We start from the raw sequence: 14,495 nt of genomic DNA, 5'->3' as shown, positions 1-14,495 counted from the left end.
GGCTGTGGGTGGGGCAGCGCCGTGGACAGAGGAGTCCGCGGGCTGGCCGTGGCTGGGTCAGTGCTGCCGCAGCCTAGCCGCGGACTAGTCTGCTGGGCAGGAGAGGCGTGAGAATTCTGCTGGGCAGAATTTGTTTGGGTGCGTTGTGGGCTAAGTGGAAGGGTAGCTGGGCCTCGTGAGTTTGGGCTGCTGATTTGTGGAGAGGTAGGTGTATTTGGGCTTACTTGTTGTGGGCTGTGGAGTGTGGGATGAAACAAGTAAGGGGATGGAGAGTCATCACCTAAAAAATCATATTCTTGGCTACGAAATTGAGTGATATTTCGAAAAGGAAAGGTCGCTTCATCAAAAGTGACATGACGCGATATGATTATTTTATTGGTGGTGAGATCGAGACACCTATACCCTCTATGGTCAATAGGATAACCCAAGAACACACACGGTGTAGATTGAGGAGCTAATTTATGTGGAGCTATTGCAGACAAATTAGGAAAACAAAGACACCCAAAAACACGGATATGATCATACGAAGGAGTTTTTCCAAACAAGGCAAAAGCAGGAGTATTGTTTTTAAGGGCTTTTGTTGGCAAAATATTTAGAAGATAAGTGGCCGTTTCAAGAGCATAAAACCAATACGAAGGGGGAAGAGACGCATGGAAGAGAATTGTACGCTTAATATTATTAAGTGTGCGGATCATACGCTCGGCTTTGCCATTTTGTGAAGAAGTGTGTGGACAAGAAAAGCGGAAGAGCATTCCATGGTCAATACATTTTTGCTTAAATGGGTCATTGTCAAATTCCCTACCATGATCACATTGAAAACATTTAATCTGACGTTCAAATTGGGTTTCAACATATTTTCGGAAATTGATAAATGATTGAAAAGCTTGGGATTTGTATTTTAGAGGAATTGTCCACACAAAATGAGTATGATCATCTAATAAAACTAAATAATATTTGTGACCTTGAGCACTACGAATAGGAGATGTCCATAAATCGGCATGTATAATATCAAAAGCACAAATAGTAGTATTATTAGAATTTTCAAAGGGAAGACGGGTATGTTTTCCTAATTGGCATGAATTGCAAAACGGGGAGTCATGCTCCTTATTACAATAAATATGATTTTTAGACTTAAGATAGCTAAAAACTTGAGCTCCAGGATGTCCTAGACGGCTATGCCAGGTAGAAGGTGAAACAGCAGTAAGGGAAGTAGCAAGACAAGTTGATGGAGTGGACTTGGTGGTTCTCACTGGATATAGGTCTCCCGAACTATCACATCTCGTTATTATTTTCCCCGTACGAAGATCCTTCACAGAAAAACCAAAAGGATCAAACTCAATAGACACAGAATTATCAGTGGTAAATTTACGAACTGAAATAAGATTTTTAATGAGTTCAGGTGCTAAAAGGACATCACGAAGAACAAGAGGTGTTTTAGGATGGGAAAGGGTGCTATGACCATAACCTGTTACTAGAATACGATGACCATTACCAACTAAAATATGATTTTTAGTGCTTAAATTAAACAGGGGTAAGAGATTACCGGCATTATTCGTCATGTGAGATGTTGCACCCGAATCCACATACCACTGATTGTCGGGATTTGGAAGTGTCATCGTGGAGAAAGAAGATGCCAATTCCGTTGGTGTCATTGGCTGCCCGTATTGGGCCGTGTATGCTTGCTGCTGCGAGGGTCTGGGCTGACCGAGAATAGACTGCTGCTGTTGGGCTGGAAATGGAGCAGGAGGCCTGGCCCATGTGGCTTGCTGAGCCCACTGCTGAAAACTTGCCCATAGTTGTTGTTGGCTTGGGCCTGATTGATTAGCAGGGGTGGGCTGGGCTGCCACGGACTGTTGCTGCGGGTTTTGCCCACGCCCTCTGCCTTTGGCTTTGGGTTTGCCACCCCTGCCCTTGTTGCCACGCCCACCGCCACCACCTCCTCTGCCCTGGTGCTGCGGCTGCTGCTGCTGGTGGGTGGCTGCCGCGGAGGTGGTGGTGATGTTATTAGTTTGCGTAACAAAAGCCTGTCCAGAGTTTTCCTTAGCCGACTTGCGAGACTCTTCGAGCAAATTCGTGACCGTGCTTCATCAAATCCGGGTAGAGGGCGAATTTGAGTGATGGATTGAGCCACTCCATCATAGTCTGAGTCAATTAAACCTGCGCAAAGACGTAACACCAAAGTTCTCTCGGACACGGGTTGACCAACGTTAGCAAGTTGATCTTTTAGTTCCTTCAATTTCTGACAATAAGAAGACACATCTGGAAAATTCTCAACAAACAAATTGTTAAACTGATTTTCAAGATAAATAGCACGAATTTCACCATTGTCTTGAAAAATATTAGCGAGCCTATCCCAAGTTTCTTGTGCCGTAGCATTCTTGTACAACACCGTGCTTCGTAAATCTGCAGAAATTGTGTTATAAATCCACTTTTTCACAATTGAGTCAAGGCGGTTCCACTGCGCCGTGGTGAGGTCCGTAGGACGGGGTGATTTTGGATCTATATGGTCGATAACATTGCAGGAATGACAATGAATCTCAAAGAGTTCTACCCAACTACCATAATTCCCTTTGTCACGATCAAGAATTTTAGGCACCTCATTCTTGATATTGCTAATAGAATTAGCAGGGTGATAGTCGTTGGAAGGTGGAGGAGGAGGAGGTGATGGGGCAGGTTCATCATCTTTTGCCATTGTTAATTAAGGAAAAGAACAAAAGGCTGCTACTGGAGAAACAACAATCGTCAATCTTGCGGCAAGAAGGACAAAATAAGGTAGCAAATATGGTGATGAATTACCACGTGAAAGAAGAGTTTGCGGAAGAAAGGATCGGAATTTTTTAGAAAAAAAAAAAAAAAAATTTTGTGGAACCCTAAAAAATTCTAGGCTGTGATACCATGTTAGAAAACCTAGTACGATAAGAATACAAACTATATCACAAATATATACAAATATATCCTACTCTGCGACAAATATTATAATAATCCTATAATATCTATCAGTGGATGAGATTCGAACCCGTGACCTTTGTGTCACGCTGGCTCTTGATACCATGTTAAATTTAGGGAAAACTCCTTGGGTTGGAGTGTGTACCATTGAATAATATATATAGTGTTACAATACTAGTCCTAATCATGTTAGGAAACCTAGTACGATAAGAATACAAACTATATCACAAATATATACAAATATATCCTACTCTGCGACAAATATTATAATAATCCTATAATATCTATCATAAACAAAAAGTAATTTTATGCTTTTTAACTATTAAAACATGGCAACAGTATATACTCCCTCCGTCCCCAAATGATAGTCCCTTATGGCTTATTTTTAGTCCCAAAATGATAATCCCATTTGCTTTTTTCAAGTACCATTAATATCAATTTTTTTATCAAAATTCTCTCTAATTACAACAATATTTGTGCAAATTTATCTTTCCTATATAAATTTTGTTTTCCAATGTACTTTTATTACTTTCTCTCTCTACTATTTTACATACCCAATGTAAATTTATCTTTTTAATGTAATTTTACTACTTTTATTTAAGTTTCTTAATTCCCGTGATTTTTGCCCATAAGGGACTATCATTTGGGGACGGAGGGAGTATAAGTTAGTTGAAACAATCATTGTACTCTATGTGATTTTTGAGGATACAATTGCACGTGCTTTACAAATAACATGGCAAGTTGGCAACAATATATATATACTTCCTCCGGTACCTATGAAGGGTCGATACATGAGCATAAAATTGTACGCGGTTTACTAATAATATGTACTTCGTATATATTAAGAGTATTAATTAATCTTAAGATATAGTACTTCTTTTGTTTTCTTATACTCTACTGCCTCTGTTTTTTTTTTTTTTAGCTAACACATTTCTATTATCATGTTTGCCAACATATGTTTTTAACGCTTAATATCTCTAATTATTAACATTGTAAAATTATAAAAAGGGGATATTAATAAAATATACATTGAGATGATTCAAACAAGATCCCAAACAACTATATTTTATCGTATTTATAAATCACAAAAGCGAGTCAAAGTGAAGTGTGTGAATAGTGTAAAAGTCAAACGATGCCAACTAAAAAAAACGAAGGTAGTACTTGCAATACATACGATACTTGGGCACTTTTTTTGGGAGTTGATTAGAATAGGTAAGCAAGTTATGACTTTTTTTTATTAATATAATTCTAACACCAAGCTAAGAATAGTATAGAGAAGGGTTAGGTACAATGTATATAATTATTTTGATTAATTTGTCCATTTACATAACCTAATCACTTCCTCAAAGTGTATGTCATGAAGATGTGTCACAAATAAAAAAAAAAAAAAACAAACCTCTCCCTCAAAGTGTATGTCATGAAGGTGTGTCACAAATAATTTCGGGATAGTTGCCCTCGAACCCGGCCCCAATTGGGAACCACATGGTGCCCGGAACTCGCAACTAGCTTACATTACGGTGCATATATCGCCCTTGAACTTCAACCCCGAGCCCATGTTGGGTCGTTTGTATGAGGCAAATAATTCATATACAACCTAAGCTAATAGTAGAGTTGATCATAAGTAAGGCAAGGTTAATTAATTAGTTGGAACAAAATAGGGCCATATAAGTTAGCGTGTCATATTGATTTTAATTAATTTTTATTAATTGGTCCATTGAATCATTAATCTTATCAAACTAACTAGTTAAATAACGTGTTACACAAGTGTATATATACGTATCGATTAAAAATATAATAAAATAAATATAAAAAGGACATATTTATGTTGTATACGAGTAGTTTATATAAGATGAGACAAGATAAAATAAAGATGAGAAAATTGACGTGCACATGTAATATAAAAACAAACAAGTGATGAAAAGCTCAAGGATAACATCAAATAATACTAGTAATAACAATAACAATAAAAACAACAATAAGGCGGAACTAGGTAACGCAAAATAGAATAGACCACGGAAGATCTCGTATAGCACAGTACGTTCATATAATGACACAATGTACCATGTAAGTATGTAACAAATGGTTCTTCAATCCTTCATGCTTTTCCTTTGGGCCTACCAAAAATTACCGGTGGTCCGTCTCTGGCGTTGTCATTCCGGAGTCGAAAATTATAATTCAGGTCCAGTGACGGCCACCATATCACAATAATGGCAACGGTAAGGAGGAGAACCTCAACAAATTTCTTTGTCTTCATCGTTGTAATTTTTCTGCTATAATAAGAAAGTGAATTTTTCTTTTAATTAATCGGAGCTCCTATACTATGGCTTGGTTTCCTTTTTATAACCCTACAAAATGCCAATATCCTATGCCCATTATTGTGACATAGTGGAGTACCATGCATTCTTAATAATGCAACTAATTTAACCATTTGCATTATATTTATTTATTTATTTTCTTGTATTTTAAGGTAATCATAAGGGAAAAAAAAATAGGGGATACATATAACGTGCAATAACATGTTCACCACATTCCTTTTTATTATATTAATGCAACAACCAAGTCAATTATTCAAAAGCACGAGTAAAAGAGCTCCTAAAAGTATACATATAAGTCGTCAAACTCGTCCCCTTCTTGTCAAGGAAATAGTAACATTAGTTACGATAGTCTTCTCTTTGGCCAATAAGGCAAGAACAATTTCTTTAAATCTTCGAAAAACCTCGTCAATGATTGTTTCCCCAAAATGACTACTGATTAAGGTTTCAGCCACGGCTCTCATACATGATGCTTGTAAATTCATAGTATCATTGCGACTTGTACTGTCAATTGAGCTACCAACCTTATGATCATCATTTGAATCCCAACTAACCACTTTAATTTGAAGGTATGAACTTCATTCAGAGCAAAAGATCCTTCCTTAGCCACCAGATACTTGAGTTCCGAGGGTGATGGTGTATAAATGGGAATGTTGAATGTGTTTAGTTTCTCTTCTTCTATGTAACCCTGCACAATATATATGTTACATAAAATTAGAAGTGTCAAAACCTAATCCGACCAACTCAAACCCTACAAAAACCCGATTCATATTTCAACTCCCATGGATATAATAATTTAGCATAACTCGAATTTAAAATAGATTCAACCCGATTCAATCCAACTGAACGAGACCCAGATATGCGAATTGACACCTCTACATAAAATTGATTGCATGATGCCGATGAATAATTAAGCTACTATAACACGTACAAATAGTTATATATCCTAATTAATTAATTAATTGTTGCTTAATATTTAAAAAAGAAGGGTGAATATGTATTTAATTACCTCAGAAACCATATCATTGAGAACCTTAGCAAGATGGTCCCACATGTAAGCAGATTCCTTGCTATAACATGTTTCATTGTTCTGTCTTCCTAATAAAGTTAGAACCATTTTTCCTCCAACTACCACTTCCTTGGAACGACAATGCAAGAACATCGAAAAGTCTTTTGTAAATTGCTCATAGTAGCTACTAATCACTTTTTCAGGGCTTGTTTTTGACATGTAAATGTTTCTCTTATTCTCTTCTATCCCTTCCGGTACCTACAAACAATCAAACTTTCAAGCCGTAAGTACAAGTTTAGCAATCAAATCAATACAAATCGAAGACTTCATTCGTCTCTTAAAGGTACTCAATTTGTGTGACACTTATTTTTTTAATCCAATACTGGGTGCGTCCAATAACAGATCAATATAAATTCTTTCGAATTATGTTTGATAGAATATATAAATCAATTCTGAATTTCAACCAAAAAAAGGTGTTCAAATCACATCCATCCTCCTATTAAGTGGCCTAGAATTTCTTTCGTGCTGAGTATAAGAGGCTCAAGCTATATCCAAATTTTAAGCCAAACAAGCTCTCATGCATGTGAAGAGATGTACGTGATATTTTATTAGACTTCACCTATTAGCAAGGCCGTCTTAACCATTTAGGGGCCTTAAACCACACAAATTTAAATACTACGTATGAAATTATGTTACCTACAAAACTGCAGTTCGCTAACCTATCAATAAGAAGATGATCTAATCTTGCCACTTAAACCAAATTGACAAATTTCACTTTGTTAAACTATTAGCTTAAGTTTTTTGGTTGAATTGACCTGGTCTAACAATGTTTTTATGTTCGGTCCCCCAACCGTCCCCCCCCCCCCCCCCCCCAAACAAAAAAAAATGTGACAAACTATTAAAAAAAGGGATAAATCACCTGAGATAGCCAGTGAAGGCTAGTGGAGGAGTGCACAAAATGCAAACTATTGGTAGGAAAAAGTCTACCATAGAAAGATCCGGGAACACCATTAACAAAGCAATGTCCATAATCATCTCCCATTTCTTGCTTAAGCTTATCCTCAAAACTTGTTACTGACCTCAACAGACCGTTAAAATCATTCCCTGGAAGATCATTCAAGCAAATATGGTACTCTTGAATGCCGCCATGTCCGAGTTCTCGACGAGCCTTATCAACTGTCTCTATGAGCCCATAGACCACGCCGCTCAAGCAGTTTTGCTCGGAAGAAGAACAACCCAAGTCTGCTAGCTATGCATAAGGTTGTTGGATGTTCCATACAATAGAACTCCCTTATGACATTTTCTCTCTTGGATTTTGACATTGATAGTATCTGCCTCTGCAAAAACAATAATAACATGAAATAATACAATCACTAGTTAGTGATACTTGGTCAAATAAAATGTACTCATATTATCCGTATCCATAGTGTTACAATCTTTGCATATGGAATACATAAGTCCACGTGCCAGTAAGGTCATACGGCCATACGGGTTCAAATATCATTCACCCCTCCATTCAAAAAGAATAATTAGTGTTGAGTATGGTATGAGAAAACCTATACTGCAACCACATTTCAAGTTCAAGGGATCTGATATGAAGGATCGTGATAGAATATAAAAAATTGAGATTCAACCATTGGTTTATGGTTTAGGTTGAGTTGGGTCTATCTTTTTACACATAGGATTATTATTTTACTCACCAAATGAATAAATGATTGATGTAATAATGTTCTTAATTCATAAAATTCAATGACAATCGGCCATTTTTTTAAAAAAATATCTCAATTTATTTTGCTCCGATCCAAATTATAACAGATAATAATCGAATGAAACAAGTAAAATGAGAATGAACGACAATAGTAATTACAAACGAAGTAATGTTATTCCTATCAAGATTATTGTCAAAGAAATTACCGCCGTTAACGCGGTGTTTGAATAACTGCTTCCATCAATCCCTTCCTTCATACGAAGCACCTGCATTACCTCAGTTTCCTTCACCATCCTCTCGCTCTAGATTTTTTAATGTACTTGTATGTTTATACTTCGTTAGTTTTCTTAAGGATTTATATACTTTCCTTGAGGTATGTTTTCCTTTTAGTCTATATATATTATATCAATTTACCTTTTTTTTGTTCTTACCTATAATAAATATAATCAATTTGAATAATCTTTGTCAAATTAAACAACTTGAATTGAAAGTTTACGTAAACAAATTGAACACGTATGAATTCAAAGGTTGCCAAAATAATGATCCAATTTAATTTTGGATTGGACTATATGAGGTATGATGATAATTATAATTATGTGACATGTACCTAATACAAGTATGGTGTATATCACATCAATATTAAACTTTATTAGATTGACTAAATGTACTCGATACAAGTGACATACATATAAGCCAAGGCCTATATAACTAGTGAAAGAAATCTTTTCCGTGAGAATTGCATTCCATTGACTATGAATATATACAAATTACATGCTCTAATCAAGCCACTAATTATGCTAAGAGATATACATCAAAATATTCACAGCTACAAACTAGGAAACTAATATATACAAAGTTAAAGATATATTAATTAACAACTAATATATCTTAACACACCCCCATAGTCTAAGCGGGAGGAGGACGAACACTTAGACTATCCTTGAAATCTTCAAAAAGTACACGAGGGAGCCCCTTTGTAAAAATATCTGCAATTTGGTGCCTAAAAGAAACATGAAGAACACGCACCTCACCACGTGCTACCTTTTCCCGAACAAACAAAATGTCCATCTCTATATGCTTTGTTCGTTGATGATGCACCGGATTGCCAGAAAGATAAATAGCACTCACATTGTCACAATACACCAATGTTGTCTTTTTAATCGGACAATGTAACTCCAAAAGTAAGTTTCGAAGCCAACATGACTCAGAAACCACATTAGCAACGCCCCTGTACTCTGCCTCGGCACTAGATTTAGATAGAGTCGGTTGCCGTTTCGAGGACCAAGAAATCAAACTATCACCCAAATACACCCAATATCCGGATGTGGAGCGTCTAGTATCCGAACACCCAGCCCAATCAGCATCTGTATATGACACAAGAGATGAAATAGAGGACGGATACAGATGCAAACCATTCTCAATAGTGCCCTGGACATACCGAATGACTCGTTTGAGAGCCGCCATATGACTCTCTTTCGGATCATGCATATGTAATTAAACCTGTTGGACCGCATATGATATATCTGGTCTAGTAAAGGTAAGATACTGCAAGGCTCCTGCAAGACTGCGATACAATGTAGGATCGGTACAAGGAGAACCTGTAGAACTGTCCTTCGGTTTGACCTCAACGGGTGTAGCCGAAGGTTTGCACGAAGCCATCCCTGCTCGGTCAATAATTTCCTCTGCATATTTGCGTTGCGACAAAAATAATCCACCCTTATGTTTTGTCACTGCTATGCCAAGAAAATAATTAAGCTGACCCAAATCCTTCAAGGAAAATTCTGAGCTAATAAGGGACATAATAGAACGCCGCAGAGAATCAGAAGAAACAGTAAGAATAATGTCATCAACATGTAAAAGCAAATAAGCCACATTGTTCCCCTGACGATAAATAAATAGGGAATTGTCACTCTTACTATTAGTGAAACCAATAGAAGCAACATAATCTGCAAACCTCTTATACCACGCCCGGGGTGCCTGCTTAAGACCATATAATGAGCCCCGTAATAAACACACATAATTAGGGTGAGTTTTATCACGGTACCCAAGGGGTTGATGCATATAGACCATTTCCTCAAGCTTACCATGCAGAAATGTGTTCTTAACATCAAGCTGATGGATTGACCAAGCTTTAGATAAAGCAAGGCTAAGAACAGTACGGATAGTAGCCGGTTTCACCACCGGACTAAAAGTCTCCCCACAATCAATGCCAACCTGTTGTGTTTTGCCATCACCTACAAGACGGGCTTTATGCCTCTCAAAAGAACCGTCAGATTTCACCTTATGAGTAAAAATCCACATAGAACGAATAACATTAACATTAGGCGGACGGGGCACCAACTCCCACGTCTTATTTTTAATAAGAGCATTAAATTCATCATTCATTGCCATTTTTCAATTCGGGTCACGAAGAGCAGAAATGGGGTTACGAAGGAGAGGGGATTTCGTAACATTAGAAACCATAGTGTTGAAATTTTTATACTTCAGATTTGGTTTAAAAATCCCATTTTTGCTTCTCGTGGTAATAGGAGAAGGAATAGATGGAGTTGGATTATGAACATGTGGGCTAGGGGGAGGAATTGGGTTTGCTGAGTGGGTAGGCCGTGAGTTGGCCGTGGCTGATTGAACAGGCCCACGGTCCACCAGAGGCCTATTCTGCCCAACATCAGCGCCCAAGGAAGGAGGAGAAATGGGAGAGAGAGGTGGGCTGCGGTGTGGGCTTAGAGGGGGGGAAGGAGCACGCGGCCCAGAAAGAGGAAGAGGAGGGAGACGGTGAGCTGGGCTCGTAGGTGTAGCTGGCCCAGGAGATGTTTGGGCTGCAGTAGTGGGCTGCCCAAACGGTGGAGAAGGAAGCTGCATTTGGTGAATGATAGAAGGATGAAGTCCTTCATCCAAAAAATCATATGTGTGAGAAGAGGGTGTATGCAACTTAGAAAATGGAAAACCGATTCATCAAACACAACATGTCAGCTTATGAAAATCTTACGAGAAGATAAATCATAACACTTGTAACCCCTATGATTAGACGGACACCCCAAGAAAACACAAGGTGTAGAACGAGGTTGAAGTTTATGAATAGTAGTGGACGAGAAAAGGGGGTAACACAAGCAACCAAAGACACGTAAATGAGAATAAGACGGCTTTCTTTGATATAGAACCTCTAGAGGAGACTTAGACTCGAGTAACTTACTTGGAATTATATTATGAAGATAAGTAGCCATTTGTAACGCATGATGCCAAAAAGATGGAGGTAAAGAGGCATGTGCAAGAAGTGTGCGAATAATATTGTTCAATGACCTTATTTTTCTCTCGGCTTTCCCATTTTGAGACGAGGTATGTGGACATGAAAGACGAAATGACATCCCATTAGACTCACACATAGCCCAAAAAGTCCGTTATCATATTCCCTCCCATTATCACATTGAAATGTTTTAATAGGTCGGTCAAATTGGGTTCATATTAATGCTTGAAATGCTAAGACTTTATCAAAAACATCCGATTTCTTAGCTAAAGGAAATGTCCACAAAAATTTCGAAAAATCATCCAAAATAAGCATATAATAACGGGGGCCATATAATAACGGTGACCCGATGAACTCAAAACGGGTGATGACCAAAGATCACTATGAACAATATCAAAAGGCATAGTAGTAGTAGAAATAGAAGAAACAAATGGCAATTTAATATGTTTTCCAAGTACACATGAATGACAAACACTAGAACTAGAGGAGTGAGTACATTCAATGCTTTTATTATTACTAAGAGTCTTTAAAATAGAAGCTCCCGGATGTCCCAATCTATCATGCCAAAAAGAAGAGGCTAAGGCCATAAAGGTTGATGGAGAAGAGCGTGAGGAAGTGGTAGTGAGTGGATAAAGGTCCCCTTGGCTATCACATCTCATTATGGGCATCCCCGCCCGATAGTCCTTCTTAGAAAAACCATAAGGGTCAAACTCAACAGACACACAATTATCAGTGGTAAATCTACGAACAGAAATTAGATTTTTAATGAGTTTTCGGGCATGTAGGACATTAGAGAGAGACAATAGAGGATTAGGGGATGGCAAAGTAGTATTTCCACAACCACGAATTGGAATAGTATGACCACTGCCAACAACAATACCATTATGATGATTGCTCAAATTAAAATAAGACGAGAGATTACCGTTGGTGGATTCATATGAGAAGTAGCACCGGTATCCATGTACCACGAAGGATCGGGCTACTGTAGAGACATGGTGTGGAAATCCGACTCCAAATCAGTTGGAATATAAGAAGGAGATTGAGAGGCTGCATATGCTTGTTGTTGAGGTCGTGGACCAAGAACTCCTTGCTGCTACCTTGATGGGCCTTGAGGCCTAGCCCAACCTTGGGTTGGAAAAGGGCAAGGGGGAGCAGCCCACGGCCAACCCCAAGGTGGGTTAGCTTGCTGCTGCCAAAACGGAGCCACGCCCCATTGTTGCTGCTGCTGACTGCCGCCACGGTTACCACCCCCAGCGCCGGAATTCTGACCACCTCCGGCGGCCGGACCACGGCCACCACTGTTCTGCCCCTTTTTCCCAGAATTTTTCTTATGATTTTTGCCCTTTCCGCGAGTATTACCCGAGCTATCCGAACCCAAATCACCATCGCGAGAGGACGCCACCAAAGCGGAAGCAGAACCCGAAGCCATTGCTGCCCGTTTTGCCAAGCCCGCCTCCTCCAAGGTAAGCATGGATCGGGCTTGGTAAAATTGAGGTAGGGAGAGCTTTGACGGATAAGGGTAGCAACACCATTATACGGTTCGGTGAGACCCGAAACCAACTGGAGAACAAGTCTTTTATTGTCCACCGGAGCTCCAACATTGCGCAACTGATCGGAAAGACCCTTGAGTCTTTGACAGTAAGCTGATGCGTTTGGAAAATCCTCCATTTTGGTAGAGGAAAATTCTTGTTCAAGAGTTACAGCACGAGAGTTTTGATTGTCTTGGAATATATCACGCAACCGATTCCAAGCCTCCATTGTCGTAGCATCGGGTTCCATAATTGTCTCCAAGAGATCACCAGAAATAGTGGAGTAAATCCACGAGATTACGGCAGCATCTAATGTAGACCACCACTCCTTTTCTTCGTCAGTAAGAGGAGGTGTTTCCTTCGCCTTATCATTGGTTAGGGGAGGGATAATATGGTGTAGAACCCGGTGAGAACGAGCGTGAATTTTAAAGAGTTCCGCCCAAGTAGAGTATTGTGAGTTATCAAGAGTAAGAACCACCGGAATGGATGTCTTGATGTTATTCACGGTGAGAGCGGGGTGATACGAGGTCTTTGAATCCCCCATAGATAGAGAAACAGAGAAGAGATGAGATGAGAAGAAGGAAGAAGAGGGCGGAAAATTTAGTTAGGGTGCAGCGGAATAACCCTAAGCAACTGATACCATAAAAGAAATCTTTTCCGTGAGAATTGCATTCCATTGACTATGAATATATACAAATTACATGCTCTAATCAAGCCACTAATTATGCTAAGAGATATACATCAAAATATTCACAGCTACAAACTAGGAAACTTATATACAAAGTCAAAGATATATTAACAACTAATATATCTTAACAACTAGAAACAACAAAATAAAAGAAAAAAAGAAAAAAAAAACATGTTTGTTGACAAGTCCTTACATAACTAGTCTCCCTTTTCACCCTCTTGAGTGATTAATTCATCATAAACAAGTACACAAAAGAGTCATTTCAAGCGGCCAGTTAATTAACAGTTGAAACTTCAGCAATAATAATTGTCAAAAAAATATTACCATGCACTTTATTTTTCATTAGAAAACAAACATTGTGACCTGGTTACATATAATGAACACAATCTTGTCTCGTAAGCTCAAAACAACGAAAATTTAGTAAAGTGTGCAAAATTCTATGGGGCAAAAAGCTAACAAAAGAGATGATGAAGGGAGTACGTACAATTTATCCTACTAGTGTGAAAAGTGAGACCGATAATTTGTGAGATCCACAAGAAAGTCGTTCTACGGTTAGTAAATGTGTCAAAATTACCAATTTACAATACAATGTAAGGCATGATTAAAGAGCTTGAAATAGAACTTGGATCTATATTTATGGTTAGTTGTAGGTCCTGTTTGGCAAAAGTAACGGTAGCGGATAGCTTTTAGCGGTCGAGTAGCGGGTAGCTGTTAAGGTAACGAGTAGCTGTCAATACTAGTGGGTAGAGGTCAGCTGTCAAAGTAACGGTTGATAGTATGAGTGTTTGGCAAAAGAAGCGGTTGCAATACTAAAATACTACCTCCGGTTCATTTTAGTCGCAACAAAGGACAACTTTACGCAAACCAAGGAAAAAGATTGAAAGCATGATTATGAAAAAATAAGGGTATATGCTTAACTATTAATCCAACCTAAAAAAAAAAACCTTAATTAAATTAAAACCACCACCACTACTGACACCACCAAGCATCACCCAAACCACCCACCACTACACCACCACCCAGCATCACTGAAACCATCCACCACCACCTAGACTGAACCCA

General features: G+C 38.5%; 2 pseudogenes across 1 annotated transcript; both read right to left on the bottom strand.

Moving 5' to 3' along the window:
- Positions 1–5,482: 5,482 nt before the first annotated feature.
- LOC145609199 (S-adenosyl-L-methionine:benzoic acid/salicylic acid carboxyl methyltransferase 3-like) lies at positions 5,483–8,268 on the bottom strand (annotated as a pseudogene). The gene is made up of 4 exons (XR_014105986.1): positions 8,182–8,268; positions 7,187–7,604; positions 6,268–6,525; positions 5,483–5,946 (listed from the first exon to the last, which is right to left on the bottom strand). The product of XR_014105986.1 is annotated as an S-adenosyl-L-methionine:benzoic acid/salicylic acid carboxyl methyltransferase 3-like (transcript).
- Positions 8,269–11,482: 3,214 nt separating this feature from the next.
- On the bottom strand, positions 11,483–13,289 carry LOC145609513 (uncharacterized; annotated as a pseudogene).
- Positions 13,290–14,495: the final 1,206 nt, after the last annotated feature.

Source organism: Chenopodium album, chromosome 23 (genome assembly GCF_948465745.1).
Source record: "Chenopodium album chromosome 23, dcCheAlbu1.1, whole genome shotgun sequence".
Classification (NCBI taxonomy): domain Eukaryota; kingdom Viridiplantae; phylum Streptophyta; class Magnoliopsida; order Caryophyllales; family Amaranthaceae; genus Chenopodium; species Chenopodium album.
This window is presented reverse-complemented; position numbering and strand designations above follow the sequence as displayed.